Source organism: Suricata suricatta, chromosome 2 (assembly GCF_006229205.1).
Source record: "Suricata suricatta isolate VVHF042 chromosome 2, meerkat_22Aug2017_6uvM2_HiC, whole genome shotgun sequence".
In the NCBI taxonomy this organism is placed as follows: domain Eukaryota; kingdom Metazoa; phylum Chordata; class Mammalia; order Carnivora; family Herpestidae; genus Suricata; species Suricata suricatta.
The window spans coordinates 46,328,708-46,352,572 of NC_043701.1; the positions used below are offsets into that span (position 1 = coordinate 46,328,708).

Below are 23,865 nucleotides of genomic sequence, written 5' to 3' on the forward strand. Positions count from 1 at the left end.
ATGGCGTCACCCAGATTCCCAGCCTCTGGTATCAGAACTCTGTTCTCCCCATCAGCAATCATGCATCAGTCCTTTGTCTCCAGCTTCTGTCCACTCCCCGCTTTTACACTGTCTGTGATCATGCCGGCAGGTTGCCAGACCTCCCTCCTGAGTTTCATCTCAATTGCGGCTGTTTCCCAACCCCTCACTTCTGAGGGACTGTGGCTTTGACCCGCTCCGATCCTCTGGGGGAGGGTCTCACAGAGCAATGGCCGGGAGCTGGCCGCACCCAGGAACATTCGCAGGACTGTGCTGCTGTCGATGTTCAGAGACTGCGGCTGGGTGCCAGCCCGCCCCAGAAGGAGTTCACGGGACCATGTAGCAGCAGCATTTCCGGGGTTATGGAAAATCACGCATGGCCCAAGGACCTCCCAGACCCAACTCTGCTCCTGGGGATTCGCCCTTCCCACCAGAGCACTACCAGGTATGGAACTGCAGCGTTTCAGACTCTGTTCCCTGCCCTGTTCATAGAGTCTTAATGGCATTTAAACCCTCTCTTTTCTCCTTTGTCAGTTCAGTCCCTGCAGCTGTTTCCACTTTTCCACTTTCTCTCTAGCTGCTTTGGAGCGAGGGCACTTTTCCCGCACCCCGCCCCCCCCATCTCTGTCCTCTCTCTGCAGCAAAAACTGCTCCATGCCCTCCGCGGCTCCTCTCTCCCCTAGCTCACCACTCCGTGCCGGGTACCTGCTGAGTTCTGTGGCTCAGGTTGTGCAGATTGTTGTTAATCCTCAGTTCAGTTTTCTAGGTGTGCAGGAGGTTTAGTGTTGACCTGGCTGTGTTTCCTGTACATGAGATGGGAAAAAACCGTCCATGCTGTTCCGCCATCTTGGCTCCTACACCCCCCCCTCCCCCCGCCGGAATGGTATCTTCTGACCTAAAAAATGGGGAAGAATGGATTCGGAGACACTGTTTCAGATGGAAGCAGATAAATGGAAGGCAGAGGTCTTGAATAGGAATTTTGAATTCCTTCTAAGAGTCTGTTGCAAAGTGCAGAGCATGCGTAAAGTTGTAACATGATTTTGTTCTGTAAGAAACAGTAGAGTTTGCCATAGTATGTACCTGGAAGTATTTGGGAAGTATTGGATAAGAGCATCTCATTTTCACACCAAAGGCATAGGTGTCATCATGATGGTGGTGGGCAAAGACTTGGGAATGTGGAGCGTCTTAGCAAGAAAGGTAGTTTGGAATTTTTGAAATAGAAATTTTATATATAAAAGTAATAATGTACCAATTGGCAATACGCAGAGAATCATATTCAAAGAACACACTGAATCTTTGTCTTTTCTGTCTTTGTTTTTTGCTTTTTGGGGTTTTTAGTTTGTTGGTTCATTTCAAGTATAGCCATTTACCAAACCTGCAGGGCCGCATTAGTTATGAGGCGTTTTCAATTTGGATTTTAAGTTCTGTGCTTCTTGTAGCCAAATAGAGAATGAACTAATTTTGTATAATTGTTGGAATCTCAAAAAATTTGAGACAATCTGGCCTCAAAATATATACATTTATAAATATGCATACATTAGTGATTTTCCAGCTAAAATATCACATCTTGGCACATCTTGCCTATTTGTGCATCATGTGCTCTCATCTCTAATTTTCTACAGCATGTTTGGCTTTTTCAACATCATTTTCCTCTCATATTACCCATTTATGAATTGGCTCACTGGAGAACTAAATTTAAAAAGTCAAAACTTGTTCTTGCTGCAAATATTTTGAGTTCTTTTAATTTCTCATTTTGTGCCTGATTTCATTCAGGTTTGTGAACTTCCTTTGTGTGTGTGTGTTTTTACATTTTTTTCATTGTGCCCATATATGACAAACCATCAGATTTTAATTATTGCAGAAAATAAACTAGAGTTTTGCATGTAGCCCCACCGTCATTTTAATTGTTGCTTTTGATCCCAAAAATATGCAGTGGAAAGGGTACCACCTGTGGCCGGGGAAGCAAGAGTATAGTTGTGTGTGCCACACCAGCACTGGACATTTCTGGGTATGTCATCTCACTGTCCTTGCTTCGCCAAATCCCAAAGCAGACTCCCAACACATTGCTGTGCTGATGTTCTTTTCAGTTCACACATCATTGTACTAGTACTTATTTCACAAGGGTACCATGAGATGATACAGTCAGTCTTCATTATTCATTCCATATTTGTATGACCTAGGCACTAAAATGTACCTGTAACCCCAAAACCAAGACTTGCTCACTTTTGTACTCATTTGTGAACATGTACCAAGTGATGAAAAATTTGAGTTGCCCAATGTGCATGTTCTCAACTATGATCAAACAGGTGTTCTTTTTGTAGTCTATGTAGTGCCGTGTATTTTTTTGTTTTGTTTTGCACTTTTCTGCTTTTTGTTGGTCCTTTTGCTGTTTAAAAGGGCTCCTATGCACAGTGCTGAAATACTGTCTAGTGTTCCTCCGTGCAAGAAGGCTGTGATGTGCCTTGCGGAGAAAGGCATCTGTTAGATATTCTCCATCCAAGCATGAGTTATAGTGCTGTTGGCCATGAGTTCGATACTAATCAAGCAAGAATATATATTTTTAAGGTTTCTTTAAACAGATATACATATAAAACAAGGTTAATTATTAATTGGTTGACAAAAATGTGACCAGAGGCTAGTAGGAGCCACATGCTGTATTTCCCCCAGGATCAATGATTCAGAATTCACTAATTCGGCATTTGGGAAGATGTTACAGAAGATAACTAGAGTGAACTAAGAGAATTGACAGCATTTATAGAACACTTAGCAGAAGGACCAACACAAAATAACAGCTCAATAAATAGAAGCTGTAGCTATGGTCAGTTTTATCGTCTCCCTGCACCAGGCATGGGACAGTGGGGAGGACTGGGGGATGATCTGCCAGGTCTTCCCAAGACAACCCTCGCCGACTCCCATGAGGGTACCGTCTTATGGAGACTAAATCTGGCAGGTTATTTTACTTTAAAAGAAGGGAGGGAAGAGTAGTTCAGAGACTAAAGGAAAGCAAGATTTTGAATTCGCTTGGAGAGAGTCCTTTGTGTAAGAGACCCTTTGTGTGGGGTACACACTCTCCATGAGAAATTCAAGACAATCCATTAAGATGCCCTCTCTTAGTCCAAACATGAGACAGTCTGATGTCCCACCTGGCTGCCATTACTGTGACCAACTTCCACACAGAGAGGAGCTATAGGGGGGAGAGGTGAGGGACCTTCTGGTGATTCTGGGTCCAGTGTATTGCCAATTGCAAGTTCTATGCGTATAGGATACTATCAATCAGATTAATTTCATAAAAACAAGGCCTTCACAAAGTAGGATCTTTATAGGGCGTTGCCATGCGATGGGGAATGGCCAGGTAGTGCCTCTCGTACCACATCGGTCATTTCATGGCAGTGTACTTAAAGAGCTGTAGGGCCTGGGAACGAGTCGTGCATTCTTTCTTTGACGAAAAGGCAAGTGTTGCAGATGAGCTGTCTTTTTCTGTCGTGGCAAGTGGCTACTGTTAGTATGTTGTCTAACAGATATTATTTAAAAGTAAACACACATGCAAATAAATAGTAAACACATAATCTGTCCTTTCAAGGTAGAAGTGACACTTTCACAATTATTGACAAAGTCATCTCTTGTTTTTAAATTTTTTTAATATTTATTTTTGAGAGAGAGGAGAGAGAGAGAGAGAAAGAGAGAGCGAGAGAGAGAGCGAGCATGAGCAGGGAAGGGGCAGAGAGAGAGGGAGACACAGAATCCCAAGCAGGCTCCAGGCTCTGAGCTGTCAGCACTGAGCCCAACACAGGGCTCGAACCCATGAACTGTGAGATCATGACCTGAGCCAAAGTCTGAGGTTTAACTGACTGAGCCACCCAGGAGCCCTGAGAAAATCATTTCTTTTCAAAAGAAAGTCAACCTATATGGCAAGAACATTTTGAAAACAGATGTTTGGAAATGTTTCCATTTACTTTGTGGCATATTACAAAGGAAAAAAAAAACTTAAATCAAGGAAATTTTCAACAAACATCTTTGAATAAAGGATAGATAGGATTGAAAAATGAGTTTGGGGAGTCAATAAAGCTCATCTACTGAGATATTTCTTCCATTTGGATCTATGTGTTTCCATTTGTGAAGTGTCTTCTTCAGCTCTGATGGACTTTGAATCCAAGTGTCAAAGTAAACTGAACGTATAACCAGACTTTGAATTGCTGTATCACAAAAGGGTGCCCCTAGATTTTTTCAGACATGACAAACCATATCCAACACATTGATCCTATTAAAAAGCAGTGATATTTTAGAGAGTAAAAATACTTATACTACTAAAAATCAAATACAGTTTTAAAAAATTAAGTATGTAAAATTTCTTTATCATTTAAAGTTTATATTTTGATTACTATTTTATAATGTAAATGTTATTCACACAGTAGTGCATGATTATACTGTATAAATGAATGAATAATTATTCTTTTGGTATGCCTTCAGCAACTTTTAGATGATGAGGTGATAGATACATAAAGATTTGAAAAGCACTGTTTGAGGGGACAGAAAAAGTCCACATTTAACAGAGTGTGTTAAATTATGTATTGATTTTTTAAAGTCAGTGTATTTATTTTGAGAGAGAGTGCATGCGTGCAAATGAGAGAATCCCAAGCAGCCTCCGCTATCAGCTCAGAGCCCGAGGTGGAGCTCACACCCAGGAATCTAACCGTGAGATCATGACCTGAGCTAGAATCAAGAGTCGGCTGCTTAACATACTGAGCCACCCAGGTGCCCCGTACCTAGTTTGTTAAGTTAAAAAAGCAAGCATGTAACAATACACTATGCTTTCATTTATAAGAAAAGAAGGAAAGGAAATTAAATAAACAAATAAGAGAAAGAGGAAGGGAGAGAAGGAAACAGATTTTGTAAAGGATTGGTGCCTCTGGGAAGATAAATAAGAAACCAAAGGCAGTAGTGAAGGCAGGACTGGGTGTTGGTTGTGGGGGAAGAAGACAGGATTTTTATGCAGTTTTCTGCCTATGTTGTACATATATACACATGATATGTCTTATATACACATTATAGATTTTATATACCTATATAGTGTGTGTTTGTGTGTAACTGGCCCCAGAATCTCAGAAAGAACTGCCCTTTGGTTCATCTTGCTGTGGAGGCAGAGCCCCGGGATAGACCCCGGTGGATTAAATCTGCTCAGGAGAATCCCAGGAGGGTCTCCTAGGCAGCCTGGCAGTGGGGTGATGAGGGCACCCGAACTTTGTGAGAAGGAGGGCTTAGAGGAAGCCAGAGAGGGAGACTTGGCCATGTGTTGGCTGAGATCAGAGAGAGCTGGAATTCTACAGAATCTGGAATTAGGAACCAAGTCAGCACTGCTCTCCTCTCCCCAAACGTGCAGAAAGCAGAGGTGGGGGTGGGTGAGGGAGGCTTGCTGAGAGCTGTTGCTGCCTTGTGCTGAGGGGCGGAGTAGGGAGTTGATTTGACCTTGGATTGCCATTGTCAGGAGGCAGAAAAGCACTTGTGCTGCAATGGCCTTTTTGGGAGGCCCATGGGCTAGTCTGCCAGGTTCAGCCTTGACCGCTGAGGAGTTGTTCCCACATGGCAAAAGAGGGGTTTGTTCTAGCGGTACATTCCTAATTCTGTGAAATCAGAGGTAATAATAACAGCTATCCTGTCTAAGCCCTTAAAATGCACCAGATGTTCACAAGATATCGCCAGGGAGATGGTTTCCCCATTCCACAGATGAGGTCATGGCCCCTCATTGATACAAAGAGACTTGCGCGTTTCTACAACCTTGGCAGGGCCAGTCCAGATTCAAACCCAGGTGTCTCTCCTTCAACTCCCATCATCTCTCCACGGAGGCGACACACTGCCTCCTCATTCCTAAGTTCTTTCTCACCTGATGATATGGGCAGGTAAGTGTCAGTGACCCATGTGGGGTCAAGTGGTGTGTACCTTCATTAAAAATCTGCTTTATTTTGAAGGTTGTGTAAGCCAGATCCTTGGGAACGGTATCTGCTCCACCCAAGAGGAACTCATGTAAACTTGAATTACGATTCTCTGAAAAGTACTAAGAGCATTAATAAATAATAAATTAAAAATAATTATTAATTCATGTGCAGTTCTTAAGTCGTCTTTTCTCTTGCCACCAAACACATGATAGGTAAGGCCAGAAACCAAGCACAGATCCTGTGACAAACTGCTTGACTGACAAGACCCCCACTCCTACTGCTGATGACATAGGAGCCATGGCCGTGTCGGTCTTCATGCCATTTAATCTTCTGGCTCTAAGCTCAGAAGCTACTCCGTGCCGAGCCCCTGCTACACGGATGCCCATTGGAGGCTTGCCTCTCCACCACCGTCACACAGGAAGTTTGTACCGTGGGGTGGAACACAGAGACCTGCACAGATGTGTTTAGTTTTCCTGCATCCTGTACTGGTTCTTGCTATTATAATTCCAAAGATTAAAAAAAAAAAACATCCAGAAAACAAACCTGAAAGTGATTGATTTTGTTGCCCCGAAGACGACAAGCCTGGAATTGAAAGCAGGCCGTTTGTGATGTATTTCTGCTCAACCCCAAGAAAAGACATCTGCTCAATCATTTTAAAGGGATTTTTGGCAACTTGAGGAGTGTGACGCTGTGCTGTCTGCATTCCCCTGGGCCCTGTGCATTTGAGTGGGGGAAACCAGGGCTGTGGTTGCTGTTCAAATGGATTTAACAGGGACGTTCATTGTCACTTGCCAGATCTTTGGGGCAAATAGAATTATTTCTCTTAAGTCTTTAATTTTCAAATTGCCCATTGCAAAAATTAAGTAGAAGCATCCTCTCCCCAACCCCACACTATGCGCAGTGATGACTACTGGTAACTCTTCCCAGACCAAGGGAGAGCAGGCCACCTTGAACTCAGTACCACCAAGGTTGCGCCCAACAGGGTCAGACAATAACCCCCCTCGTTGCAAAAAAAACAAACAAACAAAAAAAAAAACCCAGGGTGTTGTTACTGGAAGATAGGGGGCCTGGAGGCTGGGAAGCCAAGAGCCAAAAAATGTCCACCACATTCAGAAGTCAAAGCTCAGTAGAAAGATTAAAGGCAGCTTCTACATTCTGACGTGTAGTGGGAATACATGCTGGTAGTTTTCCTACTATCCCAGTGCATATGTATCATCAACATTTACATAACATCTATTAACTTCTGCTGATACTTTATATTTTCTTACATGAATCAAAGGAGAAAAGGAAACTACACGGCCGAGAGAACGGAGGACAGGAGAAGAGGGGTGTTCTCTGAAGTGACTAGGACAACCCAGACGCCCACGTCGCATTATGAACAGAAATTCCCTGTGAATCCCTGACCCATGCATGCTTGCCATCTTATATTAGGATGTGCCATATTAAACTTCCTATACATCGGGACCTGTTCTGGGTGGTGAAGACATGGAGACAAATTTGGCCCATGCCTCTGCCCCTCGAAAAGAGCCATGTGAAGGGAAGGTGGGTGACTGCTACATAAATGACCATAATCCCAGAGGGCCAAGTACTCTACTGGAGGAAAGGACAAAGCCCTTTGAGAGCAGAGGATAGAGCGTGACTAATTACTTCTGGGAAGAAGGAGATATCCAAACTGAGGAGGAAGGAGGAAGGCTGGAGGCTTTCCAGAGGCAGAGAGGAGCAGGCCACTCTGACCAGGGCCTCAAGAACAAGTCTCAGTGCCCCGAGAATGGTGAGGGTCCAAGCACTCCCTGCTTCTGCCTTCTCTCCCCTTACCTGTATTCTTCCACCTCTGTTAGTTCCATTATTTTGTTACAAAATCTGAATTCTCAAATATCTGAACTTTTTAATGGAGGAAGTAAAAGTGCTGCTTACCACCACCAGTTGGTATGAATCAAGCCCTAACAACCATGCTTTAGTTTTCCCATCTTGTCTCGATGGAATCAGGGAAAGATCTAGAAGACTGTCTCCTTGTAAGCCCATTCATCAAGTGGCTTTGGTGGCAAGAAAGATGACATTACTTTATTAAAATCCCCCCACACAGGGGAGCCTGGGTCTCTCAGTTAAATGGCTGACTCTTGTTCTCAGCTCATGTCTTACTCTGGGGGCTGTGGGTTTAATCCCCATGTTAGGCTCCATGCCCATGGAGCCTGCTAAAATAAATAAGTAAATAAATAAACAAGCAAACAAATGAGATAAGCATCTGACTCTTGATTTGGGCTTAGGTTATGATCTCATGATTTTCAAGTTCGAGCCCTGTGACAGGCCCTGCAATGACAGTGCGGAGCCTGTTTGGGATTTTCTCTCACACTCTCTCTACCCCTTCACTACCTGAGTTCTTTCTCTCTCACTCTCTCCCTCTCTCTATCTCAAAATAAACAAACTTTAAAATAAATAAAAATAAAATAGAATAAAATCCCCACACACTATACAGTAACATCTTGGGACAGGCTGTCGTTTACCCAACTTCCCATCTCCCCTGAGAAAAGAAATATCTTGTAAGGAGATGGTTTTGAAATGGTCCCATAGTGTGACTCACTGAAGGGAAATGCCAAAGGCTTTGGGAAAAAAATAAACAAAAGTGAAAAAATATGCCAATTCTATTTAAAAAAAAAGGCAGACTTGGAGCGATGTTGCACTAGAAAATTGCAGCTCGTCTTGCACAAGCTGGAGGGAATGGTGGAGAAAGGTCTTGTTTAGTCAAATGAGGTAGTTTGTTCAGGGTGAAATTTCAGCAGCATGTACTTTCCTGGGCTGTGAAGGACAGAGGAAAAGGGAGCTCTAATAAGGCACAGCTCCCTCAAATATGCCCCTTTTGCCCCTGAAAATATCATTTGTTAGGCTAGAACATAAGAAAAGGTCCTTACGTCCTAGTTTCTTATGTAATGACAAATGCAATTCTCTTTTGGCCTCATAAGTAAACCAAGCTCCACTTAACATTGCTTCTAGATCATCTTCTTCCCTTGCTGGGTGGTGAGAGAGAAGAGAAAGAAATGTTCTGTGATTTCCAGCTCTTTGGTGGGTTTTTCCCCCCTTGGACTGGAGCAGAGTAAAATGAATTGATAGCCCCATTTCCAACTTGGAAGTATTACAAAGATGAGAAAAAGAATCCAACAATCCTGTGTTGTTAGGGTATGTGCAGGTACGAAAGTTGAAATCAGGTAGTTTAATACTAGTACCAACAATTCTCATGGGATCATCTTTAAGTGAAGACATCATCAGTGAGGCTAAGAATGCAGAGAGGTTTGTGTTCTTTCCTACGTCTCACTTCATACAAATTCCTGAATCCCCAACAGAGGTACCACCAAATAAAAATGAAGATCAGATCTGGAGAGACAAGGAGGCATGGAAAACCTTGGAAAAGATGAAATGGGGTAAACAGGGAGATGGCTTGCTGCACCACTGGGTGCCTACCCCACAGTGAGGCAGAGTTTCAGCTTCCCTTTTCTCACTTGCTCCAGTTGTAGATGCAGCAGTGACCTTGAAGCCTGAAGGGTCATTGGTCTCTGTGAAGAGCTCTCCCCACCCCATGCCACCCCTGCCATCTGCCTGAGGGCGGGTGAAGATGAACTTCGATGGGAACAGAAGTTCAACACTGGTCAAGAGAGTGCGGGAGTCGGGAATGCTGGTCAGTAGTTCCTGGCAGGAACTACTAAAAAGAAATCTCCAATGAATGGTATACAACATGAAATGAAGAGAGCATGTCTAGCAGAAAACACAGAGAATGGTATAATTAAAATATGCCTCAAACTAGATACGAGATTTTTTTTAATGTTTATTTTTGAGACAGAGTGTGAGTGAGGAAGGGGCAGAGAGAGGGAGGCACAGAATCCAAACGGCCTCCAGGCTCTGAGCTAGCTGTCAGCACAGAACCCGACTTGGGGATAGAACCCACGAACCGCAAGATCATGACCTGAGCCAAAGCTAGATGCTTAACTGACTGAGCCACCTGAGATACGGGATTTAAAGCCCATTTCTTCTTGTCTCTGCCTGGACAGATTTCATAAATCTACCATAAAAGGATTCTGTATTTATGAAGAAAAAACTTGATGTGGCATGGGTCTGCCATTTTGTTCCTTGGGAATGGACTCTTTTCAGGTTTATTATGTTGAGGGTTTCAGCATCTTAATAGATATCAAAAAAAAGAAATCTCCAATGAGTGGAGCTGTTTCCAGTGCAGCTGTTTCAAACTGTGTCCACATTCAAGCTCCAGGGTGACCCAGGGACGGCTCCCCTTGCTCTCAGCAAACAGCCTTGCCTCCTTCTTTACTGAGACAATCAAAGCAATACCGATACTGGATCCCTTGGTTTTCCTCCCCAACCCCAGCAAAGGGCTGCAGCCTCCTTACCCACATCCCCTTCCAGTCATGGGAAAGACCGCTCTCCTGAGCTCCCCGCCCACAGCTCCAACCTTCCTGGTGGAAACTCAGATCCCACATAAGCAGCTTGTTACCTTCCCCCATGAGCCAGCAGCTGCTCTTGGTTTTCCCTCATCTACAGAGAACACCTCCATTCCTGCCATCACCATCCTTCACATTGGACCAGCGGTCAACCCTGCACGCTCTACGTCCTCAATATCTTTTGCGTCTCTCTTCTCCTTCTGCCTCATAGACGACAGGAATGCTCTCCCTGCTTCTGGCCTTCCCAGTCACCGGCCCCAACCATCAACCAATCCTCGACAGTGTTGCTGTTTCATTTTCTAACACACACTTCTCTTCTTGCTCTATGTCCTGGTGGCTGCCAACTATTTTCAAGTTAACATCAAAACACCCTGACTTTGAGGGCCTGTCACAAAATAAAATGACTCCCATCTACCTTTTGGGACACTTCTTTTCCCACTGCTCAAACACATCCAGTCAGATGAGATCATTTACCATCAGCTATACACCACCTCGGTTTCCCTTTTACTTAGGCTTCTCTCTCTGGCCCCCACACTTCATGAAATGAAATACTGCCCAGCCTTCCAGGCTCACTCACAAGGGTAAGATGCCTTAAGTCTTCCTTTTGCCTGGATTTCACTCTTTCCACCCCTGCCTCAATGGAATCATTTCCCCCTCTGCATTATCTGTCCCACTCCTGTACCCTACATTTCTGTCTTGTGTTAGAGTTGTTTGAAGTTCTCCCTTTCCGTTCCCCATTTGAGCAGGTAGCAGCCTCCACATCCTTTGCTTCAGGGAGGTAAGTGGCAGGAGGAGAAGCAGAAGGATTCTCACTTCTGTTTTCTAAAAGCCAGAGGCCCAAGGGGAGGGCAGAGTTTGAGAAAAGCTTAGTGGCTTAAAAACACAGTGGGGAAACAACAGATGAAAAAGAAATCCCTCCAGTTGTGGGGAGGAGCACGGACTGTGGGTTCTGCTTCCCGGCAGAGGCCATGTTGGGGCAAGACCCCAGAGAGGAGGAGATTTTGGGTAAAGCATCTGGGGAGCTGAGGCTAGAGGCACTGACGTTTTCAGCCTTGCTCAGAAACGGCAGAGGGCCGTCAGGCATGAAGGGACCATGGGGACAAAATATGGTAGGGTGATTAACAGTGTCCCTTCTTCAAAGCCCTTGTTACTGCATTAGACTCTTAGAATCTTGACCCCCCCACCCCCTGAGAACGGGTAGGGAGGGAAGAATTCAGTTATTAACTGAAATGAAATTTCCTACTGGTGCAACAATGTTGGGGTAAGAATTTTAGGAATATTGTAAAAAATAAGGACACTGTGTCTGGATGCCAGAATCTGTGTATTGATGCTCATTCTTGATACATGTAAAACACATCCCACAACTTTTGCATTGAGGAAGAGAACAATACTTTTTGAGTGCCCACTGTGTGCCAGGCACTGGTCCAGATGGTAGAAATCTAGCAATGAACAAGACTGAAGACCCTTCCTCAAAGACAGTACATTTTGGTGGGAATGTTCAACTGTATACATATCTCTAAAGATATATATTGATGAGTGTCATAAAGAAAATCAAAGCAGTGAGAGCATGATTGTCTTGGGTGGTTAGAAAAAGCCTTCCTGACATGCTGACCTCTAAGTGGGGTCTGAAGGAAGAGCAGGACAGAGTCTCGCTTGTATTTGAGAAGGCACACTACCAATGCAGCAGGGACAGCAAGGGGCTCTGGCCCTGAGAAGGGGATCAAAACCCAGTGATCAGATCCAGGAAGAAGGGCTGGTGATGTCAGACCCATGGGAGGTGATAGATCAAGGTAAAGACTCGGGACCTGCTCAGCTTTCCATCCCCCACAGAGCGCCAAAGACAGGAAGTATTAATTGAATAAAGGATGGGCCAACTCTGGCTCCCTGGGCCACACTAAGAAGTAAAAGATAACACGGAAATGTGAAGCAATACATAGAATACCAACAATGACCCATAAGCCCACTCCCAAGATATAACCAAATATAAAATTTAAACTTTAATACTAGTCCTTCTGGTCTTTTATTTATTCTTTTATTTCACATTTGAGACAATACAATGTCCTACTTCACTTAGTTAGTTTGTCAGTTTTAATATCCTCCTCTAATTCACTGAAATGTGGTATGCATCTCTAACCGGATCCCATCACTTGGGCAACGTGGTTATGAGGCAACTGACTCTTTCAAAGGACCAACAGCAGTCACTGACTTTTATGAGGAAGGGGATGCTCAGACCACCAAACCTTGTAGACTGAGATGGAGTGACAGTATGCTGGCCCACATGGCCCCCGCTGGCCTCTGGCTAAGGGAAGCCTCAGTTTTCTCCCTAACACAGGGGACGTCCTTACCTCACAGTGCACAGAATTTGTCATCATTAGCAAGACGATGCCTGCGAAATTTTCCCCTCCACATTTGGGCTTGAGGCATTGGAACATTTCCTCGAGAGGCAGTTTGCTCCCTTTCTGTCTCTGCTTTTACCTCCAGTAGCTCTCTCCCAGCCGTTCCTAATTCTCTCTCCTGGTGAATGACTCAGCTTGATTCTGTGTCTACAACGTGTGGCTTCTTAAAGGAGCCAGACCACTTTGTAGCACAATGACACGTAGCCCAAATCAAAGTAGCAAAACCACCGACAAGCTCAACCATAAATTGGAAAACATAACATCTATTTATTTTCAATGTCCAGGATTATATGCTCTTCAGTCATGAACATAAACATGTGTCTGGGTAAAAACAAACAAAATCAGAGAGGACTTACTAGAAATCAGGCAGCAAGCCTAAACACTTTCCAATGTGGCTTCCTATTCTTGCATATGTTTTGGGAGGGCTCTTTCTGGAAGAACCACGGGGCCTGTGCTGAGGTGTGTTCTTAGAGCCCAGAAAAGGCGACAGACATGTTCAAGACCAAGAGGGAAGTCCCACTGAGTGCTATCGGAGTAATGCCGATTTTACCAATGAGCCACCATTGTTAGAGCCTAATGATGTTTTTGGCTGGTTATTAGGTTGTTAAAGCCGCTTTGCCCCTTTGCCCGTGAGCAACAAAGGAATTTATTCGTCTTGCATTACTGAAAGGAAAACAAATCTAAGGCAGGACAAAATTAATGGGAAATCTTAGGAAAAAAACACAACCCACCACCACCAACAAACAACCCTGTTTGGCTGAGATAATTAGTGCCAGATGGAGGAGAGAGTCCAGGTGCCCAGACTGCGGGGGCTGGGGGGGCGTGTCTAAGGACAGAAGCAGCTGTGCGTTAGCCAGCACAATCCAAAAGTTCCTATCACTTGCAAAGCAGAGAAGTATTTCCTTTCTTCCTCTTTTTCCCCCTCCTGCGTCTCTTCTTCCTTCCTCTTTCCCTGTAGCCATGAGGATGTTCTGGGTTGGAACTCTTCCAAACGGGAAGGGAAGGTACTTTGTTACGGGGCTCATACCAAAACTGAGGAGTGGGGTGGGACGGAACGGGGCAAAGCACCAAGAAGGGGAGTCACGAGTTCCCATTATTTTCCCCAGACTCTGGATTTCAAAATCAGACTTCCATCCAGAGATAGGAAAAGTTGCATCTGGCTGCCTCTATGGCTGTCCTGAAATCAGTTCACAGGGGGTTGTTAGATGCTTTGAGCCTAACCAGACCTGCACATGTCCTCAGTCTAATTCCATCTTGTGCCTCCTAATGTCATCATACGTAGCCCCTGGCAACTAAGCCATTTTCCAATTGTTGACATCCTCTCCCTTCAGTGCGCATCCTGCCAGAATCTTTTACAGCTCTGTGTCTGAATCTCCCCAGGAAAGATGTTTTGTCCTTAGCAAGATGGTTTCCAGAAAACAACCCTTTCCATAGGACAAATGAATCTAAAATTTCTGTTGATTACAATCAACACAATAGTGCAGAAACTCAAGGATCCTGGTGCTCCATTAAAGGAAAATAATGTCACAGAAATCCTTGGTGCAGTATTTTTTTATTTATAATTTTTATCACATTTGCTCCTTCACACATTTAGTGAGGAACATTAGTTTGTTCATATCAACACTTTGTTAATGTTTCAATTCGTTACAGGAAGCCCTTACGAGGTATTACGTGAGCTCTATAAAGACAGGGATTTTGCTCTATTGTGTTCAACCCTGTATTCACAGCTCCTAGTAGTGTACCTGGCACTTCATAAGTGTTCATTAATATTTATTGTTGAATAACTGAGATATTTTCTAATGGGAAATGGAAGTCTGCCCACCTTTTATGTTTTGTGTTTTGTGCGAAACAAAAGTGTTTATCTATCTTGGAGTTAAGAAGGAAAAATCTGACCTACTTTCACTCTTAGGAAGCAAGGAGACTCTTAAAACAGATGTTTATCTAGCTTACTTTAAATTTGAAAACTACCACTAGGTATTTAGAAAGCCAACCCTTTCTTCTATTACAAATAAAAATCCTATTTCATGTCAAGCACTACTCCTTTGTCAGTTACAAGCTAACTCCCAGCAGCAATAGCAGATCGTTCCCCTGTGTTATGCAGAAGAGGATTCTGGACTCTGGTACAAGGCCTGTACTTCACATTCAGTATGCCAAGATGAAATTTTGTCAGTTCTCTTCACCTTTGGGCAAACACAGCAAAAATGAATGTATGATTCTGAAAATACTCCATATTGTGTTATTCTTAATCATCCCTAGCTATTTGAGCTAGTGGTTGAGGACTGGAGAAAATATGAAATTTCAACCTCTGCTTTTTGCAGTTAGAAAAAAAGCTGATTTAATAGAACTCCAACAACTGTTGGCCACATCCCAGATGAAGCTGTACAGTGTGGTTCTTAAGTGAGTTTTTAGAAGTCTGTCTTATTTCTAATGAAATTATATACCAAACCCCAGACTGCTGTATAGAGTCTGTTCCCACAGAGAAATGTCTATTCCAAATGCGTTGACAGCTAGAGAGAAAGCCGGCAGTACTGCCAACTGTGAAACCGGTGGGGACAAAAGAAGTTGAACTGAATCCTTTGACTGAAATTCAGATGGAGACTTACCAGTTTCCTGGGTGTCCCTTGAACCTGAGCATAGGGAGTATGTACCAACAAGAGGCAAAACTAATTTGTGATGATGTCGGATGTGCGGCTTCTAAGTTCGCCGTCTACTTCCCAACCCGCATGTGGAATTACCAGGGAAAAGAACAGCATGTGCGTTAAGAGATCTCCTATGTGCTGTTGAGGAGTTGGGGGTGAGATTTCCATGTTCTTTCTGTTTTGATAGTTTTACAATCAATTACCATGAAATCCTTGTACAATCCAGTTGTGGACGTAACCTGTGAATGTGGCCATCTGGTAAACGAGCAAATCAATGTACCCCTCATCATGGATAAATGCTGCTTTGTTCAACACCAACTATTTTGCTAACTGTATCAGGAATGAATGAAAGAGCGGCCATGTCTATTTGTAATGGAATAGTACATGTAATAGACATTTCATTGCATGTTGTGACTACTACTGAAACATAAAAAGTAAAAAATGCTCCTTTCCGTACATTCTCATTTTTTCACCTATTTGGAAATGTAACCCATACACATCTTCTGGGACTCGGCCCCGTGAACAGAAAATGGGATTTAACAGCATTTAAGCTTCTGAGAGTTAAAATGGATTTGGTTATTGACTCCTTACCAGCATTAGCCAGCTTATTAGAAATGTATTTCGTTAATTTGGCTGACAATGAGGTTGACAGTAGAACAGCATTACCACCAAAAGCAGCTTTGGTTTTTGCCCTTAATGAGAATTTCCAGCTTGGATTTGCCAGGGAGTCATGCTTTCAGGGGATTATGAAGATTATAGCAGTGGAAGCCTTGTGGAACAAGACTGGATATTCATTTTAGAAATGCAGCCCTGTGTCCCTACTAGCCAAGATGCTTGAAGGTTTGAGGATTCCTGTCACACTCCAAGTTGCTGTGAAAGTGTGAAGCAGCTGAAGAAAAATCCTCCTAGAAAAGGCTGAATGAGAGTTGGCGTGGCAAGTGTAAATAGGACCTTTCCCATGTTAGAAAATTCGAACGCATCTTAAAGCTGGAAGTAGAAAGGTCAGAATTCCCCTAAACAATGAGAAGGTAGCAAAAGTGCTGGTTGATTAATTAAAGAAGATACAATCAGGAAACAGAGTTGTGGAGTGGTGTTAGCAAAGAGCCGAAGAGGCCTCCATTCTTTAGGCCAGCGGAAGCCAAGTGTCAGGTGGCTAAGATGTGGCCTGAGGCAGCCTCTTGGGGCTGAGGCCATTGTGCTGGTCTGGGCAGCCCTCCAGCCCCAAGCTGAACCAAGGCACCCGGCTGCACAGGCTGAAGAAGAGAACTGCCCACAAATAATTTAAAATGCTTCTTGGTGAAAGGAAAAAGGCTTCGAAGCAGCACTGTCTCCATGAAAGGACTTGGAATAAGACCAATAATAAAATTACCAGGACCTCGATTTGAGCCACTAACCTATGTGGCAGCATTGGCTGTTTCATCAGCTTCCTCCTCAAGAGAAAGCCTGAGCCCATGCACAGGAAGGAACATAGGGCTTTTTCCTGGCTGCAGTCAGATGACTCGTTCGGATGGCATTAATCATAAAGGGGAGGGGTATGACTAACCAGCCCCCCAACACACACCATGTTTGCATATTCAAAAGGTGACAGAATATCAAGCTTCAAGGTGCTTGCCATTCATTTGGAAAAGATAAGGCTAAGACACACAGGGACAGTATTTTAGAATACTTATTAAGCAATAAGTAGCCAGCTGCTGGATTCCAGAGTCTAGTTTAATCCCATTTCAGCCATTTAGAAGTCTGCACAAGAGCGTCGGCAGGTGTAATTCCAAATGGAAAACGACATGAACATTGCCAAATATATGCCATGACAATATTTTCCTAAAATGGAAATGTCCTTAATGCTCTTACTGATTAGAAGAGAAGATTGAGAGCAACACAAATATCCATTATCTGAGTCTTCTTATAAAAATAGGATGCATGCCGTTTTTTTGTTTTGAACTGGAGAATGAGGAAGCTTGCTTTGTGCTGATACGAAAAAATCCCTGTAACTCAGTGAGCAAACAGGAAAGGAGGAACCATTCCATATTCTATATTTCAAGCAGAGAAGGATGCAATGTAGGAAACTGGTTAAGAAACTGTTGGAAGGGCTGAGGAGCAAAGAAAGAGGGGGCTCTTGCCTAAAGACAGAAGCTGCCACAGTCACTTGGCTGGATCTTATGAATGGACACTCACTGCTGATGTTGCTGAAACCACCCCCAGGCTGCTGGGGCCTGTAGCACACGCAGTCAAGCCCAGTTATGTCCCTGCTGCTGCCTGTAGTAGGGGAAATGGCTGATTCCTTCCTCCTGCACTGGAACCTACCACCAGTGCCTCCCATGGGAAGCACCTAACAGGAAATTGGCCAGATGAGTCTGGAAAAGGGGATAGTGGGCACTTAGAAGGATGTACTTGGACCTGGACCCAACTGCCATAAGACACACTCTGGTACATTCACCCTTTTGCTACTCAGACCACACATTCCACTGCACCCATTCAACAACTGTATTGTGTTTCCACTCAAAAGAATGCAACCCTATTCCTCAAGCAAAGGAATGCAGGCCAACTCTCTTCCCCAAAAGAGGGGAACACAGAGTGGGAGCATGTGAAAAGGCAGCCTTACCCACTGTACTCAGCTCTCGGTGATGGCACTTTCTCTTCTCCTTACATCACCATTGCACCCTGGATATTCTGCAACCTGAAGGCCAAATTGTAAAGTTAACCACCACCAGTATTCAATGTTATACATCACAAGCAAAGAAGAAAATGTGTGTAGTTTCTCCAGTTCTTGTTTTGGTAACTGGTAACAAAACTAGTTGGTTGACAGTGATAATAGTTGAGTAATAATTGATGATGGGCTTCTTCCAATGTCCATTCCATGTTCGCTTCACCTTGAACCCAAACCTCAGTTGTCTGAGGTGTTTTTTTTACCAACTTTCATTTCTGAAAGGCCTGAGTTTTTTTCAAAAGAAATTTTTTTAATGATTATTTTGGAGAGAGAAAGAGAGAGAGAGACAGAGACAGAGCATGAGTGGGAGAGGGGCAGAGAAAGAGGGAGACACAGAATCTGAAGCAGGATCCACGCTCTGAGTTGCCAACACAGAGCCCGATGTGGGGCTTGAACTCATGAGCCGTGAGATCATGACCTGAGCTGAAGTTGGATGCTCAGCCAACTGAGCTACTCTGAACACCCTGAGTTTTTAGTAGTCTGGCAGTTTGCAATATTATTCCAGTAACTCTTAGCACACTGATGGGCTAAGAAGCACCCAGGAGAATTTCCTGGGCTCCAGACATAGTCTTTTCTGCCACCACTGTGTCACAGCAACCCAATTCCTCTTGGGAATTCTGACCAATCACCCCAGCCAGAACAGGAACCCTCTTCTTTGTCTGTCAATTCAGTGGTGTGAGCAACTTGAAATGGGCAGATGGCACTATCTACTTCCTGTTCAGTGGAACAATTGTATGTCCCTACAGGAAGCATTTTCTCCTTAGAATAAAGACCTCTAAAGCAGCTGATCTATGCTGCAAAGAAGGCAGGCAAGTATTCTGAGTAATGTACTGCATGTGACAGTCAGGGGAACCCCTCCCATTTTCTCCCCTTGATTCCCAGGTCCATATATCCTGATCATAAGAGACGCAGCACTACTTTTTTTTTTTTTCTGCTGATTCAAAGTCTAATCCACATTCTGCAAGAAAGTCATCCAAATTGCAGAGAGTTGTCTCCCAATGGTGCCATTTTTTAAACTTCAATGATCTACTCCTATACTTTATAATGATAACTGCCTTGGGTGATGGAGCATATTTGGAAACTAATAAGTCCCAAGGGCATGAGCACGATTCTATACTTCTTTTGCTGTAAAATCAGTTCTTTCGTCATAAGCAATGTTGTATAGGACATTCATGTCATTGATTTAAGCATTATGAAAGTTCACAGATGGTGGGACTGATAAAAACATTGCAGGCAGGGGACACACAGCATATTTAGAAACAGTGTCTATTCCAGTAGGAATAAAATCATGCCTTCCATAATGGAAAGATTTCTTTCAATGTAATAAACTTGCTACTAGGTGACTTGGTGGTCCCCCTGGGGAAGAATGCCACATCAGGGCTCAATACTGATCTCTGTTGTCAGCAGATTAGGGATTCAGCAGTGACAGTAGCCATATCTTCCTTGGAGAGGGTAAACCCATATTATTGAGCTCACATATAGCTTCCATCCCTTCCCCAATAGCTGTGCTCTACAAGAGTCTACTGAATAAGCCTCAGGTGGCTAAGAAAAGGGCTGACTGACATCCACAGAATGGACCATCTTGTCCAATTGATGACTAAGTCTTATCAGTGAATGCCCCATGGTAAGCATTCACATACGACAGTGCCCATATGGAGAGGTCCATCAGCAAACCTCTTCTTCAGACTCCCAATATGTCAATCAAACCATTAGTCACCCATGAATTGTGTATATCCTTACCTCTGGCCATCTCTCCATCCAGATAAAATAGATAGCTGCTGTGGTAGCCTTGAGAGAACTTCCCTTACCACATTCCTGATGTGAGCTATGATGTTTCAACAGTCCAAATTGTAAGGGACCATCTGTGGACCTGGCCCAAATGTTTTCTTCCTCTGTCAATGGTCAGTTCCAAAAGGATGTAGCTCACCCTCAATCTGGTATACCCTATTGACAATGGATGATGGATTGTTGCGGTGCATATGCCCAATCTTACAGCCTGGTGGCTCAGTATATTAGTTATCTATTGCTACATGAGAAATTACCCTAAAATTTAGCAACACTCATTTGTTATCTCACATGATTTCTGGGCATCAGGAATCTGGGAACAGCTTATCTGGGAGGATCTAGCTCAGGGTCTCTCGCGAGGTTGAAGTCAAGCTGTCAGCCAGTGCCAAAGTCACCTCAAGCTTAACTAGACATGCCGTAGATCAGTGGTTTTCAAATGGGAGCAATTTTGCTCCCCCAAGCATATTAGGCAACCTGTAGACATTTTCAGTTGTCCTAACTGGGTAGTAGTGTTGCTGTATTCTAGAGAGTAGAGACCAGAGATGCTGCTAAACATTCTATAATTCTCAGGATAGCCTCCCCCATCAAAGAATGATCTGTCCACAAAACATCAAGAGTGCTGAGGTCGAGAAACTCCACTAATGAGCCTTCTTTTTCTCTGGTCCCAACGCAGTTGACAGCCTTGCGTGTTACACAAAACATTGCCATGAACAATACACTCAAAAGGCATATGCTCTCTCAAAAATCAAGAGAGACAAAACGTTGTAGCTCTTCTCGATGGTAGGTGGTACAAAATATAGCAATTTGCCTTTTGCTTCAGAGAGGAAATGCTCAATTTCCCAATCTAAGGGACCCCTAGAAACCCCACTAGGGAGTAAGCCTCTGATTTTTCTGGGGGTTTGTCTCCCACCCTCTGGCATACATCTGTGTTATTAAGGTATCTAGGGTATGTTCCATGTCCTGCTCACCATGCCAATAACATAATATATCAGTGAGATCTTCTGGAGAATATCAGGGTTATCAAGGTCTCTGTGGACCAGCTCTTATCAGAGAGCAGATGATTCAACATAGGCCTGAGGTAGGACACTGAGGGTGTTTTGCTGATCCTGCTAGTTTGAAAGCAAACTCCTGCTGGTAATCTTTGCTAATTTGGTAGCAAGGAAGAAAAACATCTGCCAGATCAATAAGTGCATACAAAGTGCCAGGAGTGCTAACGTGTCATCCAGTAAAGAGACAACATCAGGTCCAATCTCCGAATAATTTTACAGGAACCCACAGTCACTCACCAATAACCTTCTCACGTCTGCACATGTCACACACATGAGCTAAATGAGGGTATGACAGAATGAACCCTGTGTGTTCAAGGGTTAGATGGAAATAGAGATCTCTGCAATTCCGCCCCCCCCTCCTCCCCAGGGATATGGGATTGCTTTCAGTTTACTCTGATTAAGGAAGGGTGGATTCCAGGAAGCTTCTGCAAGGTCATGCCTCCTATCCTAGGGCTCACTACTCAAAAGTTAGGGAATCAAAATGGGGGTCCTTCGAGTTGATGGATACCGACTACAACTGTATTCAGGAGCAGGAAAATAACCATATGTGGATCAATGGGCCCATTGGAATCCTGTGAGGCAGCCACAGGCCAAAATTTCATTTATCCCTAGATAACCAAAGTGACATCCACCCCCAGGGGTCCAGAGGCATTTTGGGCCTCTGGAGGTTAGCGCTGACTCAAAAACCAATGTCCAGAAATCCCCTCAAGTTCTGGCTCTTCTCCTCTCCTTGGTGCACAGTCACAGTGAACGGCTGCAGTGCTTTTGGGAAAGACTTAAAGGAAGATTTATGCTAGAAGCTTATCACAATGTTATCTAGATCTTTCTTCGACTTTGGTTAGAGTTCTTCAACCTGAGCATGCATCAAAACCAGCTGAAGTGCTCGCCAAAACGCAGATTGCTGGACCCACCTTCAGGGTGTGTGTGTCGGTAGGACTGAGTAGAGCCTGAAAACCTTGCACATATCACAAATTCCCAAGCCATGCTCCTGCTGCTGTTGCTGCTGCTTGGCCACAGTTTGAGGATCAGTGATCCAAGGATTTCTAAATCTCTGAACTGACTCAAGTCTGGGACTTGGTGATAACCAATGACTCTCCATCAAACAACTTAACGTTTCTGTTCATTAGACCTAGAGATTTCCGAATTACATAAATCAAGCCATTCTTAGCAGACTACCCATCTATTTTGGTCCTAGAGCCACTGAGAACAATTAGCCAACATTAAAGACCCCCGGGTGCTAAAATCCTCTGCTTGCTGCATCAGGCACTATGCCCATTACAACAGCACCTACCTTGCTTCTAGCTGTTATGGGCTGCCACTTGGCTCTGCCCCTGCTAAAGCCTGTCATCCATTGAAATCAAGAAGTTTATTTTAATGAAGATGTCTTCTCCCATTAGTGAGTCTCTTAAGAATCCCTGGGCAGGAAAGAACTCAAAACCTCTGCCACGTCTGGAGAAGCTTGACCACAATAATATCAATCAAGAAAGATCTTTCCTCATGGTTACCATGTTGTCTCCCCAAATCCCATCCTGGAAGGACCAGAAACCACGGCTAACATGGTGGGGTCATAGGATAGAAGCGCTGAATGGGCAAAGAGAGAAGAAACTGATCACAACCCCATCCTTACCAAAGGCTTCTCACTTGCTTCAGGGATGAGAAGGAGGCTTATCTGCAAAGCAAGCTTTTGATTGTTGCATGAAATTTAATTACTAAAATAAGAGCATATTTCGTGACTTGAAGAGACTGGAGATCCATGTATACTACTAAAATAGTGACCAGAGAGCTCAGGCATCTGCCTGTGTGTCCATCCAGGTGATGGTAAAGAAATATCCATGGAGTGGCTTATAAAAGACCCTGGGAAAGATAAGTAAGGCTGCTTTGTAATTGGGCCCTCTAAGACCTGTTTGTTCAGTGTACCTACCACAACAGCAAATGATGTGGAAACACACAAGGATGGTTATATCTCCACAGAGAAGGCAGAGATAAAAAAAAAGCATGCTCCCAACACAGCCAAGGCCTCCCAGATTCCCAAAGGACCTCAGAGACAGGCGGCTGTGTATGACGACATCCCGAGCAATGAGGATTCCGCCTGGAAGCACACTCACAGGCTTTTATACCCTCCTGGCTCTCCCTCTCACCCGATTGGCCCAAGACTCTGCTAACGTGCATGTGCACTCATGGAGTGTTAACCAGAGACGGAGTGAGATGAAAGACCATCTCACAGGAGTGTCCTGCAGGAGGCTCCGACTTTAGAGATGCCTGAGCTTCACTCCTGAATGTCCCCAAATCATCCTTCGGGAAATATTTCATTTCCTCTCATTTTAGCAAATGATAAAATATGCATTTTAAGTAAGGCATTCAAATATATAGACAAGTCTATTTCTGGATTTGGTTCTCTTCCTTAGACACATTAGCTGAGGCTAGCACTGGCACCAGAATAGCGAAAGGTCCAGTGGGGCTGGAGTGAAATATCAGAAGGAAAAAGAATAGGAAAGCTCAGAGAATAGTCTCAGGGTTGGGAGGAGATTCACAGTTAGCCTTTAAACTCTGAGCAAGCCACTGCAGGGTTGTGAGCAGGGGGCAAAGTGATCTGGTAGGTGTTAACAGGATGATTCTGGCTGCTGTGTTCTGTGGAGAATAGGCTTTGGGGGCGCGTGAGTGGAAGCGAGAAGTTATTGAAATAATCCAGGTGAGAGATGACAGCTTCCTGGACCAGGGGGCTGGTGGTGCAAGTGATGAGAAGGTAAGAATCTGGGTGTGTTCTGAGGGTCGAGCCAGCAAAGTCCCTAATAGATTGGATGTGAAGTGTGAACAAGAGTGAGGTCAAGAATCATTCTCAGGTTCTTGTCTCAGTAACGGGAAGGATGGAATAAGTATGGCCTAAAATGAGTGTGGGAGGAATATG

The 23,865-nt window shown here is 44.0% G+C and overlaps 1 pseudogene; it reads left to right on the forward strand.

Annotated features, from left to right (window-relative positions):
- The window catches only part of LOC115274920, a 63,223-nt pseudogene continuing 39,358 nt past the window's right edge, over positions 1–23,865 (forward strand).